General features: G+C 57.0%; 46 non-coding genes across 46 annotated transcripts; all 46 read right to left on the bottom strand.

The window, feature by feature from the left end:
• Positions 1 to 91: 91 nt before the first annotated feature.
• Positions 92 to 210, bottom strand: LOC141119833 (5S ribosomal RNA). Its single transcript, XR_012239167.1, has one exon. It is a non-coding gene; the product is annotated as a 5S ribosomal RNA (ribosomal RNA).
• A 100-nt stretch (positions 211 to 310) lies between these two features.
• LOC141119832 (5S ribosomal RNA) lies at positions 311 to 429 on the bottom strand. Its single transcript, XR_012239166.1, has one exon. It is a non-coding gene; the product is annotated as a 5S ribosomal RNA (ribosomal RNA).
• Positions 430 to 529: 100 nt separating this feature from the next.
• On the bottom strand, positions 530 to 648 carry LOC141119830 (5S ribosomal RNA). The gene has a single exon (XR_012239164.1). It is a non-coding gene; the product is annotated as a 5S ribosomal RNA (ribosomal RNA).
• Positions 649 to 746: 98 nt separating this feature from the next.
• Positions 747 to 865, bottom strand: LOC141119829 (5S ribosomal RNA). The gene has a single exon (XR_012239163.1). It is a non-coding gene; the product is annotated as a 5S ribosomal RNA (ribosomal RNA).
• A 99-nt stretch (positions 866 to 964) lies between these two features.
• Positions 965 to 1,083, bottom strand: LOC141119828 (5S ribosomal RNA). Its single transcript, XR_012239162.1, has one exon. It is a non-coding gene; the product is annotated as a 5S ribosomal RNA (ribosomal RNA).
• Positions 1,084 to 1,183: 100 nt separating this feature from the next.
• Positions 1,184 to 1,302, bottom strand: LOC141119827 (5S ribosomal RNA). The gene has a single exon (XR_012239161.1). It is a non-coding gene; the product is annotated as a 5S ribosomal RNA (ribosomal RNA).
• Positions 1,303 to 1,402: 100 nt separating this feature from the next.
• Positions 1,403 to 1,521, bottom strand: LOC141119826 (5S ribosomal RNA). The gene has a single exon (XR_012239160.1). It is a non-coding gene; the product is annotated as a 5S ribosomal RNA (ribosomal RNA).
• A 100-nt stretch (positions 1,522 to 1,621) lies between these two features.
• Positions 1,622 to 1,740, bottom strand: LOC141119825 (5S ribosomal RNA). The gene has a single exon (XR_012239159.1). It is a non-coding gene; the product is annotated as a 5S ribosomal RNA (ribosomal RNA).
• A 100-nt stretch (positions 1,741 to 1,840) lies between these two features.
• LOC141119824 (5S ribosomal RNA) lies at positions 1,841 to 1,959 on the bottom strand. The gene has a single exon (XR_012239158.1). It is a non-coding gene; the product is annotated as a 5S ribosomal RNA (ribosomal RNA).
• Positions 1,960 to 2,059: 100 nt separating this feature from the next.
• On the bottom strand, positions 2,060 to 2,178 carry LOC141119823 (5S ribosomal RNA). Its single transcript, XR_012239157.1, has one exon. It is a non-coding gene; the product is annotated as a 5S ribosomal RNA (ribosomal RNA).
• Positions 2,179 to 2,278: 100 nt separating this feature from the next.
• Positions 2,279 to 2,397, bottom strand: LOC141119822 (5S ribosomal RNA). The gene has a single exon (XR_012239156.1). It is a non-coding gene; the product is annotated as a 5S ribosomal RNA (ribosomal RNA).
• Positions 2,398 to 2,495: 98 nt separating this feature from the next.
• LOC141119821 (5S ribosomal RNA) lies at positions 2,496 to 2,614 on the bottom strand. Its single transcript, XR_012239155.1, has one exon. It is a non-coding gene; the product is annotated as a 5S ribosomal RNA (ribosomal RNA).
• A 99-nt stretch (positions 2,615 to 2,713) lies between these two features.
• LOC141119819 (5S ribosomal RNA) lies at positions 2,714 to 2,832 on the bottom strand. The gene has a single exon (XR_012239153.1). It is a non-coding gene; the product is annotated as a 5S ribosomal RNA (ribosomal RNA).
• A 100-nt stretch (positions 2,833 to 2,932) lies between these two features.
• Positions 2,933 to 3,051, bottom strand: LOC141119818 (5S ribosomal RNA). The gene has a single exon (XR_012239152.1). It is a non-coding gene; the product is annotated as a 5S ribosomal RNA (ribosomal RNA).
• Positions 3,052 to 3,149: 98 nt separating this feature from the next.
• Positions 3,150 to 3,268, bottom strand: LOC141119817 (5S ribosomal RNA). Its single transcript, XR_012239151.1, has one exon. It is a non-coding gene; the product is annotated as a 5S ribosomal RNA (ribosomal RNA).
• Positions 3,269 to 3,368: 100 nt separating this feature from the next.
• LOC141119816 (5S ribosomal RNA) lies at positions 3,369 to 3,487 on the bottom strand. The gene has a single exon (XR_012239150.1). It is a non-coding gene; the product is annotated as a 5S ribosomal RNA (ribosomal RNA).
• Positions 3,488 to 3,587: 100 nt separating this feature from the next.
• LOC141119815 (5S ribosomal RNA) lies at positions 3,588 to 3,706 on the bottom strand. Its single transcript, XR_012239149.1, has one exon. It is a non-coding gene; the product is annotated as a 5S ribosomal RNA (ribosomal RNA).
• A 100-nt stretch (positions 3,707 to 3,806) lies between these two features.
• On the bottom strand, positions 3,807 to 3,925 carry LOC141119814 (5S ribosomal RNA). Its single transcript, XR_012239148.1, has one exon. It is a non-coding gene; the product is annotated as a 5S ribosomal RNA (ribosomal RNA).
• Positions 3,926 to 4,025: 100 nt separating this feature from the next.
• Positions 4,026 to 4,144, bottom strand: LOC141119813 (5S ribosomal RNA). Its single transcript, XR_012239147.1, has one exon. It is a non-coding gene; the product is annotated as a 5S ribosomal RNA (ribosomal RNA).
• Positions 4,145 to 4,244: 100 nt separating this feature from the next.
• Positions 4,245 to 4,363, bottom strand: LOC141119812 (5S ribosomal RNA). The gene has a single exon (XR_012239146.1). It is a non-coding gene; the product is annotated as a 5S ribosomal RNA (ribosomal RNA).
• A 98-nt stretch (positions 4,364 to 4,461) lies between these two features.
• LOC141119811 (5S ribosomal RNA) lies at positions 4,462 to 4,580 on the bottom strand. The gene has a single exon (XR_012239145.1). It is a non-coding gene; the product is annotated as a 5S ribosomal RNA (ribosomal RNA).
• Positions 4,581 to 4,679: 99 nt separating this feature from the next.
• Positions 4,680 to 4,798, bottom strand: LOC141119810 (5S ribosomal RNA). The gene has a single exon (XR_012239144.1). It is a non-coding gene; the product is annotated as a 5S ribosomal RNA (ribosomal RNA).
• Positions 4,799 to 4,898: 100 nt separating this feature from the next.
• LOC141119808 (5S ribosomal RNA) lies at positions 4,899 to 5,017 on the bottom strand. Its single transcript, XR_012239142.1, has one exon. It is a non-coding gene; the product is annotated as a 5S ribosomal RNA (ribosomal RNA).
• Positions 5,018 to 5,115: 98 nt separating this feature from the next.
• Positions 5,116 to 5,234, bottom strand: LOC141119807 (5S ribosomal RNA). The gene has a single exon (XR_012239141.1). It is a non-coding gene; the product is annotated as a 5S ribosomal RNA (ribosomal RNA).
• Positions 5,235 to 5,334: 100 nt separating this feature from the next.
• Positions 5,335 to 5,453, bottom strand: LOC141119806 (5S ribosomal RNA). Its single transcript, XR_012239140.1, has one exon. It is a non-coding gene; the product is annotated as a 5S ribosomal RNA (ribosomal RNA).
• A 100-nt stretch (positions 5,454 to 5,553) lies between these two features.
• Positions 5,554 to 5,672, bottom strand: LOC141119805 (5S ribosomal RNA). Its single transcript, XR_012239139.1, has one exon. It is a non-coding gene; the product is annotated as a 5S ribosomal RNA (ribosomal RNA).
• Positions 5,673 to 5,772: 100 nt separating this feature from the next.
• Positions 5,773 to 5,891, bottom strand: LOC141119804 (5S ribosomal RNA). Its single transcript, XR_012239138.1, has one exon. It is a non-coding gene; the product is annotated as a 5S ribosomal RNA (ribosomal RNA).
• Positions 5,892 to 5,991: 100 nt separating this feature from the next.
• LOC141119803 (5S ribosomal RNA) lies at positions 5,992 to 6,110 on the bottom strand. Its single transcript, XR_012239137.1, has one exon. It is a non-coding gene; the product is annotated as a 5S ribosomal RNA (ribosomal RNA).
• Positions 6,111 to 6,208: 98 nt separating this feature from the next.
• On the bottom strand, positions 6,209 to 6,327 carry LOC141119802 (5S ribosomal RNA). The gene has a single exon (XR_012239136.1). It is a non-coding gene; the product is annotated as a 5S ribosomal RNA (ribosomal RNA).
• Positions 6,328 to 6,426: 99 nt separating this feature from the next.
• On the bottom strand, positions 6,427 to 6,545 carry LOC141119801 (5S ribosomal RNA). The gene has a single exon (XR_012239135.1). It is a non-coding gene; the product is annotated as a 5S ribosomal RNA (ribosomal RNA).
• Positions 6,546 to 6,645: 100 nt separating this feature from the next.
• Positions 6,646 to 6,764, bottom strand: LOC141119800 (5S ribosomal RNA). Its single transcript, XR_012239134.1, has one exon. It is a non-coding gene; the product is annotated as a 5S ribosomal RNA (ribosomal RNA).
• Positions 6,765 to 6,862: 98 nt separating this feature from the next.
• On the bottom strand, positions 6,863 to 6,981 carry LOC141119799 (5S ribosomal RNA). The gene has a single exon (XR_012239133.1). It is a non-coding gene; the product is annotated as a 5S ribosomal RNA (ribosomal RNA).
• A 100-nt stretch (positions 6,982 to 7,081) lies between these two features.
• On the bottom strand, positions 7,082 to 7,200 carry LOC141119797 (5S ribosomal RNA). Its single transcript, XR_012239131.1, has one exon. It is a non-coding gene; the product is annotated as a 5S ribosomal RNA (ribosomal RNA).
• A 100-nt stretch (positions 7,201 to 7,300) lies between these two features.
• On the bottom strand, positions 7,301 to 7,419 carry LOC141119796 (5S ribosomal RNA). The gene has a single exon (XR_012239130.1). It is a non-coding gene; the product is annotated as a 5S ribosomal RNA (ribosomal RNA).
• Positions 7,420 to 7,519: 100 nt separating this feature from the next.
• LOC141119795 (5S ribosomal RNA) lies at positions 7,520 to 7,638 on the bottom strand. Its single transcript, XR_012239129.1, has one exon. It is a non-coding gene; the product is annotated as a 5S ribosomal RNA (ribosomal RNA).
• A 100-nt stretch (positions 7,639 to 7,738) lies between these two features.
• LOC141119794 (5S ribosomal RNA) lies at positions 7,739 to 7,857 on the bottom strand. The gene has a single exon (XR_012239128.1). It is a non-coding gene; the product is annotated as a 5S ribosomal RNA (ribosomal RNA).
• A 98-nt stretch (positions 7,858 to 7,955) lies between these two features.
• LOC141119793 (5S ribosomal RNA) lies at positions 7,956 to 8,074 on the bottom strand. The gene has a single exon (XR_012239127.1). It is a non-coding gene; the product is annotated as a 5S ribosomal RNA (ribosomal RNA).
• A 99-nt stretch (positions 8,075 to 8,173) lies between these two features.
• Positions 8,174 to 8,292, bottom strand: LOC141119792 (5S ribosomal RNA). Its single transcript, XR_012239126.1, has one exon. It is a non-coding gene; the product is annotated as a 5S ribosomal RNA (ribosomal RNA).
• A 100-nt stretch (positions 8,293 to 8,392) lies between these two features.
• LOC141119791 (5S ribosomal RNA) lies at positions 8,393 to 8,511 on the bottom strand. The gene has a single exon (XR_012239125.1). It is a non-coding gene; the product is annotated as a 5S ribosomal RNA (ribosomal RNA).
• A 98-nt stretch (positions 8,512 to 8,609) lies between these two features.
• LOC141119790 (5S ribosomal RNA) lies at positions 8,610 to 8,728 on the bottom strand. The gene has a single exon (XR_012239124.1). It is a non-coding gene; the product is annotated as a 5S ribosomal RNA (ribosomal RNA).
• Positions 8,729 to 8,828: 100 nt separating this feature from the next.
• Positions 8,829 to 8,947, bottom strand: LOC141119789 (5S ribosomal RNA). The gene has a single exon (XR_012239123.1). It is a non-coding gene; the product is annotated as a 5S ribosomal RNA (ribosomal RNA).
• Positions 8,948 to 9,047: 100 nt separating this feature from the next.
• On the bottom strand, positions 9,048 to 9,166 carry LOC141119788 (5S ribosomal RNA). The gene has a single exon (XR_012239122.1). It is a non-coding gene; the product is annotated as a 5S ribosomal RNA (ribosomal RNA).
• A 100-nt stretch (positions 9,167 to 9,266) lies between these two features.
• On the bottom strand, positions 9,267 to 9,385 carry LOC141119786 (5S ribosomal RNA). The gene has a single exon (XR_012239120.1). It is a non-coding gene; the product is annotated as a 5S ribosomal RNA (ribosomal RNA).
• Positions 9,386 to 9,485: 100 nt separating this feature from the next.
• LOC141119785 (5S ribosomal RNA) lies at positions 9,486 to 9,604 on the bottom strand. The gene has a single exon (XR_012239119.1). It is a non-coding gene; the product is annotated as a 5S ribosomal RNA (ribosomal RNA).
• Positions 9,605 to 9,702: 98 nt separating this feature from the next.
• Positions 9,703 to 9,821, bottom strand: LOC141119784 (5S ribosomal RNA). The gene has a single exon (XR_012239118.1). It is a non-coding gene; the product is annotated as a 5S ribosomal RNA (ribosomal RNA).
• Positions 9,822 to 9,920: 99 nt separating this feature from the next.
• Positions 9,921 to 10,039, bottom strand: LOC141119783 (5S ribosomal RNA). Its single transcript, XR_012239117.1, has one exon. It is a non-coding gene; the product is annotated as a 5S ribosomal RNA (ribosomal RNA).
• Between the last annotated feature and the right edge of the window lie 32 nt (positions 10,040 to 10,071).

Raw genomic sequence — 10,071 nt, 5'->3', positions numbered from 1 at the left:
CGGCACGCTCAACCCTCTTGACCTTGGCGGCGCCAAGATGGGAAACGAGGAAAAAAAACAGGGCAAGTCCAGAACGCCCCCAAAAAAAAGAAGCCTACGGCACCTGGTATTCCCAGGCGGTCTCCCATCCAGGTACTAACCAGGCCCGACCCTGCTTAGCCTCCGAGATCAGACGAGATCGGGCGCTTTCAGGGTGATGTGGCCGTAGGCGATCTCTAACGGCACGCTCAACCCTCTTGACCTTGGCGGCGCCAAGATGGGAAACGAGGAAAAAAAACAGGGCAAGTCCAGAACGCCCCCAAAAAAAAGAAGCCTACGGCACCTGGTATTCCCAGGCGGTCTCCCATCCAGGTACTAACCAGGCCCGACCCTGCTTAGCCTCCGAGATCAGACGAGATCGGGCGCTTTCAGGGTGATGTGGCCGTAGGCGATCTCTAACGGCACGCTCAACCCTCTTGACCTTGGCGGCGCCAAGATGGGAAACGAGGAGAAAAAACAGGGCAAGTCAAGAACGCCCCCAAAAAAAAGAAGCCTACGGCACCTGGTATTCCCAGGCGGTCTCCCATCCAGGTACTAACCAGGCCCGACCCTGCTTAGCCTCCGAGATCAGACGAGATCGGGCGCTTTCAGGGTGATGTGGCCGTAGGCGATCTCTAATGGCACGCTCAACCCTCTTGACCTTGGCGGTGCCAAGTTGGGAAACGAGGAAAAAAACAGGGCAAGTCCAGAACTCCAAGAAAAAAAGAAGCCTACGGCACCTGGTATTCCCAGGCGGTCTCCCATCCAGGTACTAACCAGGCCCGACCCTGCTTAGCCTCCGAGATCAGACGAGATCGGGCGCTTTCAGGGTGATGTGGCCGTAGGCGATCTCTAACGGCACGCTCAACCCTCTTGACCTTGGCGGCGCCAAGATGGGAAACGAGGAAAAAAAACAGGGCAAGTCCAGAACTCCAAGAAAAAAAGAAGCCTACGGCACCTGGTATTCCCAGGCGGTCTCCCATCCAGGTACTAACCAGGCCCGACCCTGCTTAGCCTCCGAGATCAGACGAGATCGGGCGCTTTCAGGGTGATGTGGCCGTAGGCGATCTCTAACGGCACGCTCAACCCTCTTGACCTTGGCGGCGCCAAGATGGGAAACGAGGAGAAAAAACAGGGCAAGTCAAGAACGCCCCCAAAAAAAAGAAGCCTACGGCACCTGGTATTCCCAGGCGGTCTCCCATCCAGGTACTAACCAGGCCCGACCCTGCTTAGCCTCCGAGATCAGACGAGATCGGGCGCTTTCAGGGTGATGTGGCCGTAGGCGATCTCTAACGGCACGCTCAACCCTCTTGACCTTGGCGGCGCCAAGATGGGAAACGAGGAGAAAAAACAGGGCAAGTCAAGAACGCCCCCAAAAAAAAGAAGCCTACGGCACCTGGTATTCCCAGGCGGTCTCCCATCCAGGTACTAACCAGGCCCGACCCTGCTTAGCCTCCGAGATCAGACGAGATCGGGCGCTTTCAGGGTGATGTGGCCGTAGGCGATCTCTAACGGCACGCTCAACCCTCTTGACCTTGGCGGCGCCAAGATGGGAAACGAGGAAAAAAAACAGGGCAAGTCCAGAACGCCCCCAAAAAAAAGAAGCCTACGGCACCTGGTATTCCCAGGCGGTCTCCCATCCAGGTACTAACCAGGCCCGACCCTGCTTAGCCTCCGAGATCAGACGAGATCGGGCGCTTTCAGGGTGATGTGGCCGTAGGCGATCTCTAACGGCACGCTCAACCCTCTTGACCTTGGCGGCGCCAAGATGGGAAACGAGGAAAAAAAACAGGGCAAGTCCAGAACGCCCCCAAAAAAAAGAAGCCTACGGCACCTGGTATTCCCAGGCGGTCTCCCATCCAGGTACTAACCAGGCCCGACCCTGCTTAGCCTCCGAGATCAGACGAGATCGGGCGCTTTCAGGGTGATGTGGCCGTAGGCGATCTCTAACGGCACGCTCAACCCTCTTGACCTTGGCGGCGCCAAGATGGGAAACGAGGAAAAAAAACAGGGCAAGTCCAGAACGCCCCCAAAAAAAAGAAGCCTACGGCACCTGGTATTCCCAGGCGGTCTCCCATCCAGGTACTAACCAGGCCCGACCCTGCTTAGCCTCCGAGATCAGACGAGATCGGGCGCTTTCAGGGTGATGTGGCCGTAGGCGATCTCTAACGGCACGCTCAACCCTCTTGACCTTGGCGGCGCCAAGATGGGAAACGAGGAGAAAAAACAGGGCAAGTCAAGAACGCCCCCAAAAAAAAGAAGCCTACGGCACCTGGTATTCCCAGGCGGTCTCCCATCCAGGTACTAACCAGGCCCGACCCTGCTTAGCCTCCGAGATCAGACGAGATCGGGCGCTTTCAGGGTGATGTGGCCGTAGGCGATCTCTAATGGCACGCTCAACCCTCTTGACCTTGGCGGTGCCAAGTTGGGAAACGAGGAAAAAAACAGGGCAAGTCCAGAACTCCAAGAAAAAAAGAAGCCTACGGCACCTGGTATTCCCAGGCGGTCTCCCATCCAGGTACTAACCAGGCCCGACCCTGCTTAGCCTCCGAGATCAGACGAGATCGGGCGCTTTCAGGGTGATGTGGCCGTAGGCGATCTCTAACGGCACGCTCAACCCTCTTGACCTTGGCGGCGCCAAGATGGGAAACGAGGAAAAAAAACAGGGCAAGTCCAGAACTCCAAGAAAAAAAGCAGCCTACGGCACCTGGTATTCCCAGGCGGTCTCCCATCCAGGTACTAACCAGGCCCGACCCTGCTTAGCCTCCGAGATCAGACGAGATCGGGCGCTTTCAGGGTGATGTGGCCGTAGGCGATCTCTAACGGCACGCTCAACCCTCTTGACCTTGGCGGCGCCAAGATGGGAAACGAGGAGAAAAAACAGGGCAAGTCAAGAACGCCCCCAAAAAAAAGAAGCCTACGGCACCTGGTATTCCCAGGCGGTCTCCCATCCAGGTACTAACCAGGCCCGACCCTGCTTAGCCTCCGAGATCAGACGAGATCGGGCGCTTTCAGGGTGATGTGGCCGTAGGCGATCTCTAATGGCACGCTCAACCCTCTTGACCTTGGCGGTGCCAAGTTGGGAAACGAGGAAAAAAACAGGGCAAGTCCAGAACTCCAAGAAAAAAAGAAGCCTACGGCACCTGGTATTCCCAGGCGGTCTCCCATCCAGGTACTAACCAGGCCCGACCCTGCTTAGCCTCCGAGATCAGACGAGATCGGGCGCTTTCAGGGTGATGTGGCCGTAGGCGATCTCTAACGGCACGCTCAACCCTCTTGACCTTGGCGGCGCCAAGATGGGAAACGAGGAAAAAAAACAGGGCAAGTCCAGAACGCCCCCAAAAAAAAGAAGCCTACGGCACCTGGTATTCCCAGGCGGTCTCCCATCCAGGTACTAACCAGGCCCGACCCTGCTTAGCCTCCGAGATCAGACGAGATCGGGCGCTTTCAGGGTGATGTGGCCGTAGGCAATCTCTAACGGCACGCTCAACCCTCTTGACCTTGGCGGCGCCAAGATGGGAAACGAGGAAAAAAAACAGGGCAAGTCCAGAACGCCCCCAAAAAAAAGAAGCCTACGGCACCTGGTATTCCCAGGCGGTCTCCCATCCAGGTACTAACCAGGCCCGACCCTGCTTAGCCTCCGAGATCAGACGAGATCGGGCGCTTTCAGGGTGATGTGGCCGTAGGCGATCTCTAACGGCACGCTCAACCCTCTTGACCTTGGCGGCGCCAAGATGGGAAACGAGGAAAAAAAACAGGGCAAGTCCAGAACGCCCCCAAAAAAAAGAAGCCTACGGCACCTGGTATTCCCAGGCGGTCTCCCATCCAGGTACTAACCAGGCCCGACCCTGCTTAGCCTCCGAGATCAGACGAGATCGGGCGCTTTCAGGGTGATGTGGCCGTAGGCGATCTCTAACGGCACGCTCAACCCTCTTGACCTTGGCGGCGCCAAGATGGGAAACGAGGAAAAAAAACAGGGCAAGTCCAGAACGCCCCCAAAAAAAAGAAGCCTACGGCACCTGGTATTCCCAGGCGGTCTCCCATCCAGGTACTAACCAGGCCCGACCCTGCTTAGCCTCCGAGATCAGACGAGATCGGGCGCTTTCAGGGTGATGTGGCCGTAGGCGATCTCTAACGGCACGCTCAACCCTCTTGACCTTGGCGGCGCCAAGATGGGAAACGAGGAGAAAAAACAGGGCAAGTCAAGAACGCCCCCAAAAAAAAGAAGCCTACGGCACCTGGTATTCCCAGGCGGTCTCCCATCCAGGTACTAACCAGGCCCGACCCTGCTTAGCCTCCGAGATCAGACGAGATCGGGCGCTTTCAGGGTGATGTGGCCGTAGGCGATCTCTAATGGCACGCTCAACCCTCTTGACCTTGGCGGTGCCAAGTTGGGAAACGAGGAAAAAAACAGGGCAAGTCCAGAACTCCAAGAAAAAAAGAAGCCTACGGCACCTGGTATTCCCAGGCGGTCTCCCATCCAGGTACTAACCAGGCCCGACCCTGCTTAGCCTCCGAGATCAGACGAGATCGGGCGCTTTCAGGGTGATGTGGCCGTAGGCGATCTCTAACGGCACGCTCAACCCTCTTGACCTTGGCGGCGCCAAGATGGGAAACGAGGAAAAAAAACAGGGCAAGTCCAGAACTCCAAGAAAAAAAGAAGCCTACGGCACCTGGTATTCCCAGGCGGTCTCCCATCCAGGTACTAACCAGGCCCGACCCTGCTTAGCCTCCGAGATCAGACGAGATCGGGCGCTTTCAGGGTGATGTGGCCGTAGGCGATCTCTAACGGCACGCTCAACCCTCTTGACCTTGGCGGCGCCAAGATGGGAAACGAGGAGAAAAAACAGGGCAAGTCAAGAACGCCCCCAAAAAAAAGAAGCCTACGGCACCTGGTATTCCCAGGCGGTCTCCCATCCAGGTACTAACCAGGCCCGACCCTGCTTAGCCTCCGAGATCAGACGAGATCGGGCGCTTTCAGGGTGATGTGGCCGTAGGCGATCTCTAATGGCACGCTCAACCCTCTTGACCTTGGCGGTGCCAAGTTGGGAAACGAGGAAAAAAACAGGGCAAGTCCAGAACTCCAAGAAAAAAAGAAGCCTACGGCACCTGGTATTCCCAGGCGGTCTCCCATCCAGGTACTAACCAGGCCCGACCCTGCTTAGCCTCCGAGATCAGACGAGATCGGGCGCTTTCAGGGTGATGTGGCCGTAGGCGATCTCTAACGGCACGCTCAACCCTCTTGACCTTGGCGGCGCCAAGATGGGAAACGAGGAAAAAAAACAGGGCAAGTCCAGAACGCCCCCAAAAAAAAGAAGCCTACGGCACCTGGTATTCCCAGGCGGTCTCCCATCCAGGTACTAACCAGGCCCGACCCTGCTTAGCCTCCGAGATCAGACGAGATCGGGCGCTTTCAGGGTGATGTGGCCGTAGGCGATCTCTAACGGCACGCTCAACCCTCTTGACCTTGGCGGCGCCAAGATGGGAAACGAGGAAAAAAAACAGGGCAAGTCCAGAACGCCCCCAAAAAAAAGAAGCCTACGGCACCTGGTATTCCCAGGCGGTCTCCCATCCAGGTACTAACCAGGCCCGACCCTGCTTAGCCTCCGAGATCAGACGAGATCGGGCGCTTTCAGGGTGATGTGGCCGTAGGCGATCTCTAACGGCACGCTCAACCCTCTTGACCTTGGCGGCGCCAAGATGGGAAACGAGGAAAAAAAACAGGGCAAGTCCAGAACGCCCCCAAAAAAAAGAAGCCTACGGCACCTGGTATTCCCAGGCGGTCTCCCATCCAGGTACTAACCAGGCCCGACCCTGCTTAGCCTCCGAGATCAGACGAGATCGGGCGCTTTCAGGGTGATGTGGCCGTAGGCGATCTCTAACGGCACGCTCAACCCTCTTGACCTTGGCGGCGCCAAGATGGGAAACGAGGAGAAAAAACAGGGCAAGTCAAGAACGCCCCCAAAAAAAAGAAGCCTACGGCACCTGGTATTCCCAGGCGGTCTCCCATCCAGGTACTAACCAGGCCCGACCCTGCTTAGCCTCCGAGATCAGACGAGATCGGGCGCTTTCAGGGTGATGTGGCCGTAGGCGATCTCTAATGGCACGCTCAACCCTCTTGACCTTGGCGGTGCCAAGTTGGGAAACGAGGAAAAAAACAGGGCAAGTCCAGAACTCCAAGAAAAAAAGAAGCCTACGGCACCTGGTATTCCCAGGCGGTCTCCCATCCAGGTACTAACCAGGCCCGACCCTGCTTAGCCTCCGAGATCAGACGAGATCGGGCGCTTTCAGGGTGATGTGGCCGTAGGCGATCTCTAACGGCACGCTCAACCCTCTTGACCTTGGCGGCGCCAAGATGGGAAACGAGGAAAAAAAACAGGGCAAGTCCAGAACTCCAAGAAAAAAAGAAGCCTACGGCACCTGGTATTCCCAGGCGGTCTCCCATCCAGGTACTAACCAGGCCCGACCCTGCTTAGCCTCCGAGATCAGACGAGATCGGGCGCTTTCAGGGTGATGTGGCCGTAGGCGATCTCTAACGGCACGCTCAACCCTCTTGACCTTGGCGGCGCCAAGATGGGAAACGAGGAGAAAAAACAGGGCAAGTCAAGAACGCCCCCAAAAAAAAGAAGCCTACGGCACCTGGTATTCCCAGGCGGTCTCCCATCCAGGTACTAACCAGGCCCGACCCTGCTTAGCCTCCGAGATCAGACGAGATCGGGCGCTTTCAGGGTGATGTGGCCGTAGGCGATCTCTAATGGCACGCTCAACCCTCTTGACCTTGGCGGTGCCAAGTTGGGAAACGAGGAAAAAAACAGGGCAAGTCCAGAACTCCAAGAAAAAAAGAAGCCTACGGCACCTGGTATTCCCAGGCGGTCTCCCATCCAGGTACTAACCAGGCCCGACCCTGCTTAGCCTCCGAGATCAGACGAGATCGGGCGCTTTCAGGGTGATGTGGCCGTAGGCGATCTCTAACGGCACGCTCAACCCTCTTGACCTTGGCGGCGCCAAGATGGGAAACGAGGAAAAAAAACAGGGCAAGTCCAGAACGCCCCCAAAAAAAAGAAGCCTACGGCACCTGGTATTCCCAGGCGGTCTCCCATCCAGGTACTAACCAGGCCCGACCCTGCTTAGCCTCCGAGATCAGACGAGATCGGGCGCTTTCAGGGTGATGTGGCCGTAGGCGATCTCTAACGGCACGCTCAACCCTCTTGACCTTGGCGGCGCCAAGATGGGAAACGAGGAAAAAAAACAGGGCAAGTCCAGAACGCCCCCAAAAAAAAGAAGCCTACGGCACCTGGTATTCCCAGGCGGTCTCCCATCCAGGTACTAACCAGGCCCGACCCTGCTTAGCCTCCGAGATCAGACGAGATCGGGCGCTTTCAGGGTGATGTGGCCGTAGGCGATCTCTAACGGCACGCTCAACCCTCTTGACCTTGGCGGCGCCAAGATGGGAAACGAGGAAAAAAAACAGGGCAAGTCCAGAACGCCCCCAAAAAAAAGAAGCCTACGGCACCTGGTATTCCCAGGCGGTCTCCCATCCAGGTACTAACCAGGCCCGACCCTGCTTAGCCTCCGAGATCAGACGAGATCGGGCGCTTTCAGGGTGATGTGGCCGTAGGCGATCTCTAACGGCACGCTCAACCCTCTTGACCTTGGCGGCGCCAAGATGGGAAACGAGGAGAAAAAACAGGGCAAGTCAAGAACGCCCCCAAAAAAAAGAAGCCTACGGCACCTGGTATTCCCAGGCGGTCTCCCATCCAGGTACTAACCAGGCCCGACCCTGCTTAGCCTCCGAGATCAGACGAGATCGGGCGCTTTCAGGGTGATGTGGCCGTAGGCGATCTCTAATGGCACGCTCAACCCTCTTGACCTTGGCGGTGCCAAGTTGGGAAACGAGGAAAAAAACAGGGCAAGTCCAGAACTCCAAGAAAAAAAGAAGCCTACGGCACCTGGTATTCCCAGGCGGTCTCCCATCCAGGTACTAACCAGGCCCGACCCTGCTTAGCCTCCGAGATCAGACGAGATCGGGCGCTTTCAGGGTGATGTGGCCGTAGGCGATCTCTAACGGCACGCTCAACCCTCTTGACCTTGGCGGCGCCAAGATGGGAAACGAGGAAAAAAAACAGGGCAAGTCCAGAACTCCAAGAAAAAAAGAAGCCTACGGCACCTGGTATTCCCAGGCGGTCTCCCATCCAGGTACTAACCAGGCCCGACCCTGCTTAGCCTCCGAGATCAGACGAGATCGGGCGCTTTCAGGGTGATGTGGCCGTAGGCGATCTCTAACGGCACGCTCAACCCTCTTGACCTTGGCGGCGCCAAGATGGGAAACGAGGAGAAAAAACAGGGCAAGTCAAGAACGCCCCCAAAAAAAAGAAGCCTACGGCACCTGGTATTCCCAGGCGGTCTCCCATCCAGGTACTAACCAGGCCCGACCCTGCTTAGCCTCCGAGATCAGACGAGATCGGGCGCTTTCAGGGTGATGTGGCCGTAGGCGATCTCTAATGGCACGCTCAACCCTCTTGACCTTGGCGGTGCCAAGTTGGGAAACGAGGAAAAAAACAGGGCAAGTCCAGAACTCCAAGAAAAAAAGAAGCCTACGGCACCTGGTATTCCCAGGCGGTCTCCCATCCAGGTACTAACCAGGCCCGACCCTGCTTAGCCTCCGAGATCAGACGAGATCGGGCGCTTTCAGGGTGATGTGGCCGTAGGCGATCTCTAACGGCACGCTCAACCCTCTTGACCTTGGCGGCGCCAAGATGGGAAACGAGGAAAAAAAACAGGGCAAGTCCAGAACGCCCCCAAAAAAAAGAAGCCTACGGCACCTGGTATTCCCAGGCGGTCTCCCATCCAGGTACTAACCAGGCCCGACCCTGCTTAGCCTCCGAGATCAGACGAGATCGGGCGCTTTCAGGGTGATGTGGCCGTAGGCGATCTCTAACGGCACGCTCAACCCTCTTGACCTTGGCGGCGCCAAGATGGGAAACGAGGAAAAAAAACAGGGCAAGTCCAGAACGCCCCCAAAAAAAAGAAGCCTACGGCACCTGGTATTCCCAGGCGGTCTCCCATCCAGGTACTAACCAGGCCCGACCCTGCTTAGCCTCCGAGATCAGACGAGATCGGGCGCTTTCAGGGTGATGTGGCCGTAGGCGATCTCTAACGGCACGCTCAACCCTCTTGACCTTGGCGGCGCCAAGATGGGAAACGAGGAAAAAAAACAGGGCAAGTCCAGAACGCCCCCAAAAAAAAGAAGCCTACGGCACCTGGTATTCCCAGGCGGTCTCCCATCCAGGTACTAACCAGGCCCGACCCTGCTTAGCCTCCGAGATCAGACGAGATCGGGCGCTTTCAGGGTGATGTGGCCGTAGGCGATCTCTAACGGCACGCTCAACCCTCTTGACCTTGGCGGCGCCAAGATGGGAAACGAGGAGAAAAAACAGGGCAAGTCAAGAACGCCCCCAAAAAAAAGAAGCCTACGGCACCTGGTATTCCCAGGCGGTCTCCCATCCAGGTACTAACCAGGCCCGACCCTGCTTAGCCTCCGAGATCAGACGAGATCGGGCGCTTTCAGGGTGATGTGGCCGTAGGCGATCTCTAATGGCACGCTCAACCCTCTTGACCTTGGCGGTGCCAAGTTGGGAAACGAGGAAAAAAACAGGGCAAGTCCAGAACTCCAAGAAAAAAAGAAGCCTACGGCACCTGGTATTCCCAGGCGGTCTCCCATCCAGGTACTAACCAGGCCCGACCCTGCTTAGCCTCCGAGATCAGACGAGATCGGGCGCTTTCAGGGTGATGTGGCCGTAGGCGATCTCTAACGGCACGCTCAACCCTCTTGACCTTGGCGGCGCCAAGATGGGAAACGAGGAAAAAAAACAGGGCAAGTCCAGAACTCCAAGAAAAAAAGAAGCCTACGGCACCTGGTATTCCCAGGCGGTCTCCCATCCAGGTACTAACCAGGCCCGACCCTGCTTAGCCTCCGAGATCAGACGAGATCGGGCGCTTTCAGGGTGATGTGGCCGTAGGCGATCTCTAACGGCACGCTCAACCCTCTTGACC

This window comes from Aquarana catesbeiana, linkage group LG13 (assembly GCF_042186555.1).
Source record: "Aquarana catesbeiana isolate 2022-GZ linkage group LG13, ASM4218655v1, whole genome shotgun sequence".
NCBI lineage: Eukaryota > Metazoa > Chordata > Amphibia > Anura > Ranidae > Aquarana > Aquarana catesbeiana.
Note: the sequence above shows the minus strand (reverse complement) of the source record. Positions and strands in the feature narration are given on the sequence as shown.